The 6,000-nt window shown below is 47.5% G+C and overlaps 1 protein-coding gene across 2 annotated transcripts in view; it reads left to right on the top strand.

The window, feature by feature from the left end:
- The first annotated feature begins 5,216 nt into the window (after window positions 1-5,216).
- Window positions 5,217-6,000, top strand: part of ALDH18A1 (aldehyde dehydrogenase 18 family member A1) — a 40,841-nt gene continuing 40,057 nt past the window's right edge. For both annotated transcript variants that reach the window (XM_069568156.1, XM_069568155.1), the window contains exon 1: window positions 5,217-5,481. The gene's annotated coding sequence lies outside the window, so the exon portion shown is untranslated. The remainder of the gene's footprint in view (window positions 5,482-6,000) is intronic.

The raw sequence follows: 6,000 nt of genomic DNA, 5'->3' as shown, positions 1-6,000 counted from the left end.
TATACTTTACAGTCCTAATTTTGTAAAACAAAAATATTTATACATATGTACTTAGACAAACAAAAGTCTGAAAGACTGCTGCTGCTGCTAAGTCGCTTCAGTCGTGTCCGACTGTGTGTGACCCCATAGACGGCAGCCCACCAGGCTCCCTCATGCCTGGAATTCTCCAGGCAAGAACACTGGAGTGGGTTGCCATTTCCTTCTCCAGTGCATGAAAGTGAAAAGTGAAAGTGAAGTCACTCAGTCGTGTCCGACTGTTCGTGACCCCGCGGACTGCAGCCTACCAGGCTCCGCCATCCATGGGATTTTCCAGGCAAGAGACAGACAAAAGTCTGAAAGACTAGCATGTCTAAAATGGGACTCTTTCTCTTAATAAGCATTTCTGATTTTTATGATCAGAAAATAAAACTTTTATTTTATTTTTTTAACTGTATTTTAAATAAAATAATTTGCTCTTCAGAAAAAAACCCTCCCTGTTTATCATATATAGGGATGTTTCTTATTTATGAATAACTTCCCATTTCTGTTGATGTATTTGTTTGCTTGACATTTAAGCTTGTCTTTTAAAGCAGGAGTTCCCAAAAGTAGTTACATCATAATCTGGGGTTCTTTAAAAATGTTGATTCCTAGGCCCTGCATCTAGAGATTCTAATTCACCTGCTAGAAGAATCTGTATCTTTTTAAAAGCCTTTCTGGTGCTTCTGATGTTCAGCCTGGTTTGTGAAACTACAAAGGATATTCCATAGTGTGGCCAAAACTGGTTTAGGTGTTTGTCCTAACATTGCCAGCTCATATAACATGTCTACTGGCCTAGCCTACTCCCCTTTCTCTGAGAATCTCCCATCATGTAGACCTCTACTGTGTTTGACAGAGAGGGGTCTGCGTGACCCCTCCTCTCCCTGCCACAGCTGACTAGACCAAAAATGGAGACCTGGGGCAAATTAGGCCAGTAAGATTTTCTCTCTAGGAATATGAAACTAGGACCAAGTCTAAAAGTTAGTGGGGAATAGGCACTGAAGATATTTTAGGGCCGAGGAGGCCATTTTTTTTACCAATGTTCGCTAATGAAGAGTGTATCTGAAAAAGAGAAAAAAGCAGATGTGCAGATATAAGTGTAAATAGGAAACCCAGAGATAGGGGAGAGTCTTGGTTCCCAGCTTCTAGTTCCTTGTATCCACCTCTTAAGAGATCCAATTTTACCTCCTGCTTTTGAAAACTACTTTCCAGTAAATTGTTTTGTTTGAATAAGCTTCTGTTACAAGTAAAGAGCGTGGGACTAAGATAGCTTTAACCTGGTACTCTCTGGCGGAGAAGGCGACGGCACCCCACTCCAGCACTCTTGCCTGGAAAATCCTATGGGCAGAGGACCCTGGTGGGCTGCAGTCCATGGGGTCGCTGAGGGTCGGACACTACTAAACGACTTCACTTTCACTTTTCACTTTCATGCCTTGGAGAAGGAAATGGCAACCCACTCCAGTGTTCTTGCCTGGAGAATCCCAGGGACAGGGGAGCCTGGTGGGCTGCCGTCTATGGGGTCGCACAGAGTCAGACACGACTGAAGCGACTTAGCAGCAGCAGCAGCAGTACTCTGGCATGTGAAGAAGCAGTCCTCAACCCTGCCTTATACTTGGGTTCTAAATAAGCCACTTCCTACGTAACTTTCTGGTCATATCTAGCCCTATTTCCACTTGCTGAGACAAAAATCCCTCCAATCAAAAGAGAATCTTTTTTAAATTTAAGTCACATTCAGAAGATACCATGGCTAAAATATTTTCCTTGATTTCTTTTTTTTTTTTTTTACTTATATTCACTATTTTTATTTCCTTTATTTCTTTCAAGAGGCAAACGATTATAATTCTGGTATTTGATTTTTCCCAATCCACAGTCATGTATCCCACTCATCTTTATTGGTGGAGTAGAATATTAACAGTAACATAGTAATGAAAACAAACAAAATGTTTGGGCCATGTTAAAGAATTTTCATATTTGATCTTAGCAATGCTATAGGCTAGTATATATAGAATATACTATATAGAATATAGGCAAGTATAGAAAGTAGACAAGGACAGTATTACTAAGCCCAAAGAAATTCATTCATTTATTAAGTATTTATTGGCTATTATGTGCCAGGAATATACTTTCCTGCTCTTAGGAGCTTATATTCTAGCAGGAAAAGCAGACAAGCCATTACTGTTTAAGGTGATGTGTGGTTTGAAGTGAAAATGTTAGTCACTCAGTTGTGCCTAACTCTTTGCGACCCCATGGACTTCAGCCCACCAGGCTCCTCTGTCCATGGGATTCTCCATGTAAGATTACTGGAGTGGGTAGTCATCCCTTTCTTCAGGGGGTCTTCCCGACCCAGCGATCCAACCCTGGTCTCCTGCATTGCAAGCAGATTCTTTACTGTCTGAACCACCACGACACATTAAGAACAGAACTTCCTGAGTGGAGAAAGCCTCTGTCCCCCTCTTTCTATAGTGGAGAAAGCTACAGCCAAAGCTATAGCTAATGGCTTTAGCTATACCAGCAGATACCTATTTTGTTCTAAGTTCATAGTGAGACTCTTAAAAGCTGAAGTACCCACTGAAACTTCTGGAGGGCAGTTTTATTTCTTTTGTGTCTTCTACTTTAAATCCAAAATGCTCAAAACTTAACACGTTTGTTGTTCTCATCCTTCACCCAGAAGAACTATTCCCCTCATCTATTTCCTAAATGCTGTAGCACCACCAGATTTGATTTGCTATCAACAACCTCAGAGAGGCAGATGACACCACCCTTATGGCAGAAAGTGAAGAGAAACTAAAGAGCCTCTTGATGAAGGTAAAAGAGGAGAGTGAAAAAACTGGCCTGAAACTCAACATTCAAAAAGATCATGGCATACAGTCCCATTCAGTTCAGTTCAGTCGCTCAGTCGTGTCCAACTCTTTGCAACCCCATGAATCGCAGCACGCCAGGCCTCCCTGTCTATCACCAACTCCCGGATTTCACTCAGACTCACGTCCATCGAGTCAGTGATGCCATCCAGCCATCTCATCCTCGGTTGTCCCCTTCTCCTCCTGCCCCCAATCCCTCCCAGCATCAGAGTCTTTTCCAATAAGTCAACTCTTCGCATGAGGTGGCCAAAGTACTGGAGTTTCAGCTTTAGCATCATTCCTTCCAAAGAAATCCCAGGGTTGATCTCCTTCAGAATGGACTGGTTGGATCTCCTTGCAGTCCAAGGGACTCTCAAGAGTCTTCTCCAATACCACAGTTCAAAAGCGTCAATTCTTCGGCACCCAGCCTTCTTCACAGTCCAACTCTCACATCCATACATGACCACAGGAAAAACCATAGCCTTGACTAGGCAGACCTTAGTTGGCAAAGTAATGTCTCTGCTTTTGAATATGCTATCTAGGTTGGTCATAACTTTTCTTACTTCATGGCAAATAAATGGGGGGAAAAGTGGAAAGAATGACAGACTTTATTTTCTTGGGGTCCAGAATCACTGCAGATGGTGACTGCAGCCATAAAATTAAAAGACGCTTGCTCTTGGAAGAAAAGCTATGACAAACGTAGAGATGTCACTTTGCCAACAAAGGTCCGTATAGTCAAAGCTATGGTTTTTCCAGTAGTCATGTACAGATGTGAGAGATGGACCATAAAGAAGTGCTGAAGAATTGATCCTTTTGAACTGTGGTATTGGAGAAGATTCTTGAGAGTCCCTTGGACAGCAAGGAGATCAAACCGGTCAATCCTAGAGGAAATAAACCCTGAATATTCATTGGAAGGACTGAAGCTGAAGCTCTGATACTTTGGACACCTGATGCAAAGAGCCAACTCATTGGAAAAGACCTCCATGCTGGGAAGATTGAAGGCAGGAGGAGAAGGAGATGACAGAGAATGAGATGGTTGGACGGCATCACCGACTCAATGGACATGAGTTTGAGCAAACTCAGGGAGATGGTGAAGGACAAGGAAGCCCGGCTTGCTGCAGTCCATGGGGTTACAAAGAGTCAGACACAACTCAGCGACTGAACAGCAACAACCACCTCCTTGTCTCTCATTCTCCCTCTTCCAAGTAGTGAACAAAGTCAGCTCTCCCTCCTTTATGCTCCCTGTCTGCTGCTGGAGCCCTTTCCCCAGCCATCATTTCTCACTTGAGCCTTTGCAATAGGCTAAGTGAGCTCCCAGCTTAAACCCCTCTCTACTCATTTCAGACACACAGAGCTGATCATGTCACTCCAGTACTTTGAAAGTCAGGGTTCTCTAACTTTGAGGATGAAAAGATTCAAATTCTTTGGTGTGTCACAGAAATTTTACAAGCCCCCCTCCCCCTCCCCAAACACCTCTCCTGTCACGTCCCACATGTAGCCTCTCCTCACAGGGCGTCTCCTGCCTCCAGATAGTCCATTCCCTCTTCCTCCTGCGATCCTGCTCCCCGCTTCCCCCAATTCGAATGTCTACTCTTTCCAAAGACTTGCATGAATCCCCAGACACCCCTCCTCTAACATTAATCAAATAGTGTAATCATTTGCTCACATGTCTGTCTCTCCCATAAGGTAACCATGTTTTCCTCCGAACCTAGGGAATGCCTGCCACAAAGTAGCCAAAGTTTAATGAATGAGGAATAGGCTCAGCATTGTTCTCAGAAACTACCCCAAACCGGCAAGATGCCTTCCTAACAAACCTCCACCAAAGTGTTCTGCCAACCCCAATGACCTACATGCCCAGCGCTACGTCTAGGCCTGTCTATGCAGAAACATGCCCTTTGAGGAAAACACTGCAAGTAGAAAAGGAGAGAGTCCGAACTCTAATTTTAAGGGTGAATCCAACTGTCAGGGATTAAATACTACTATTTTAAAATACAGTAGCCTCGCCAATGCCCTTGCTAAAGGACAGTTGGGCTGGGACCCTTGGGAAAAGCTCCAGGCGACTAGGGGGCAAATCATTTAATCTCTGTCAAAATATTTCCATTTAAACAGCATTACTTTGCCTGGAGTGCGAGATCCTCAAATACGTGCAAACTGATCCAATCTATTTCCGAGATGTGGCTGAGATACAACGATCAATACTGGCAAACACATCGTATGGGATCTACCAGCAGCTGAGGAATCCAGGCGTCCTTTCTGCCTCCCGCGAAAGGTCCGAGGGGCGACTCTCCGTAGCCCCTGTCCGGGTCTGCCGATGGGACGTGGACGTTCACACAGAGCACTCGGGCTCCGCCCCCTGGCCTCTGCGGGCCTCAGCGGGCGGGGCTCGCCACGTGGAGCGCTGGCTCGATTCTCCAAACGCACCTACGCCATTGCCGCAGCGCAGCTCTGGGTCAGCCAGCCTCCTCGCGTCAACAGCGGAGGCCTTGCGGCCTGGGTTTACTCCAGCGCTGCTGACGTAACGTCATCTTGCGGGACGTGGACGGAAGAAAAAGGGGAGTAAGCCGGCGCGAGAGACGCGTGGCGTGGAGTGCGGGCCGGGTGGTGGGGCCCAGCGGCTGAGGCGAGGCAGGTACGAGCGGGCCACAAAGAAGGCGGGGACGGTGGCGGGGATGGCGAGGTGCCGGCGCCTGCGTGAGGGCTGAGGGGGCACCCGGGCTGAGGCCAGGGAGGGTGTGCTCGCCGGGTCACGGGCTACCGTGGGGACTGCGGGGGCGCGCGGCCTGAGCGGGAGCGGAGTGACGGGGGTCGGACCCGTAAGTGGGTGTGGGCGCGCGGAGGGATGGCGGCGGGCTGGGCCTCCCAGAGCGCGCTGCATCGCCACACGCGGGCGCGCGGAGGCTGGAGGGCTGCGGGGGATGTGGGCACTCGAACTCCCCGACCCCCTCGGATACACCCAGATGCAGAAACTGATCCATATGGAAGCTTGAATACCCAGCGCCTGATGCCTTCTCGGCCCGGGATCCCGGAACCAGCTTCAAGTGCACCTGCATGCGTGGTGGGGTTTCACCCTGCTTGTAACTGCCCACACAGCTGTCAGGGGCCTATGTGTGCAGTCCCGCGCGGCCTGCCTGGGCCTTCGTGATCCCCT

Source organism: Ovis canadensis, chromosome 22 (genome assembly GCF_042477335.2).
Source record: "Ovis canadensis isolate MfBH-ARS-UI-01 breed Bighorn chromosome 22, ARS-UI_OviCan_v2, whole genome shotgun sequence".
Classification (NCBI taxonomy): domain Eukaryota; kingdom Metazoa; phylum Chordata; class Mammalia; order Artiodactyla; family Bovidae; genus Ovis; species Ovis canadensis.
The sequence above is the reverse complement of the archived record's forward strand: the minus strand, read 5'-3'. Positions and strand labels throughout refer to the sequence as shown.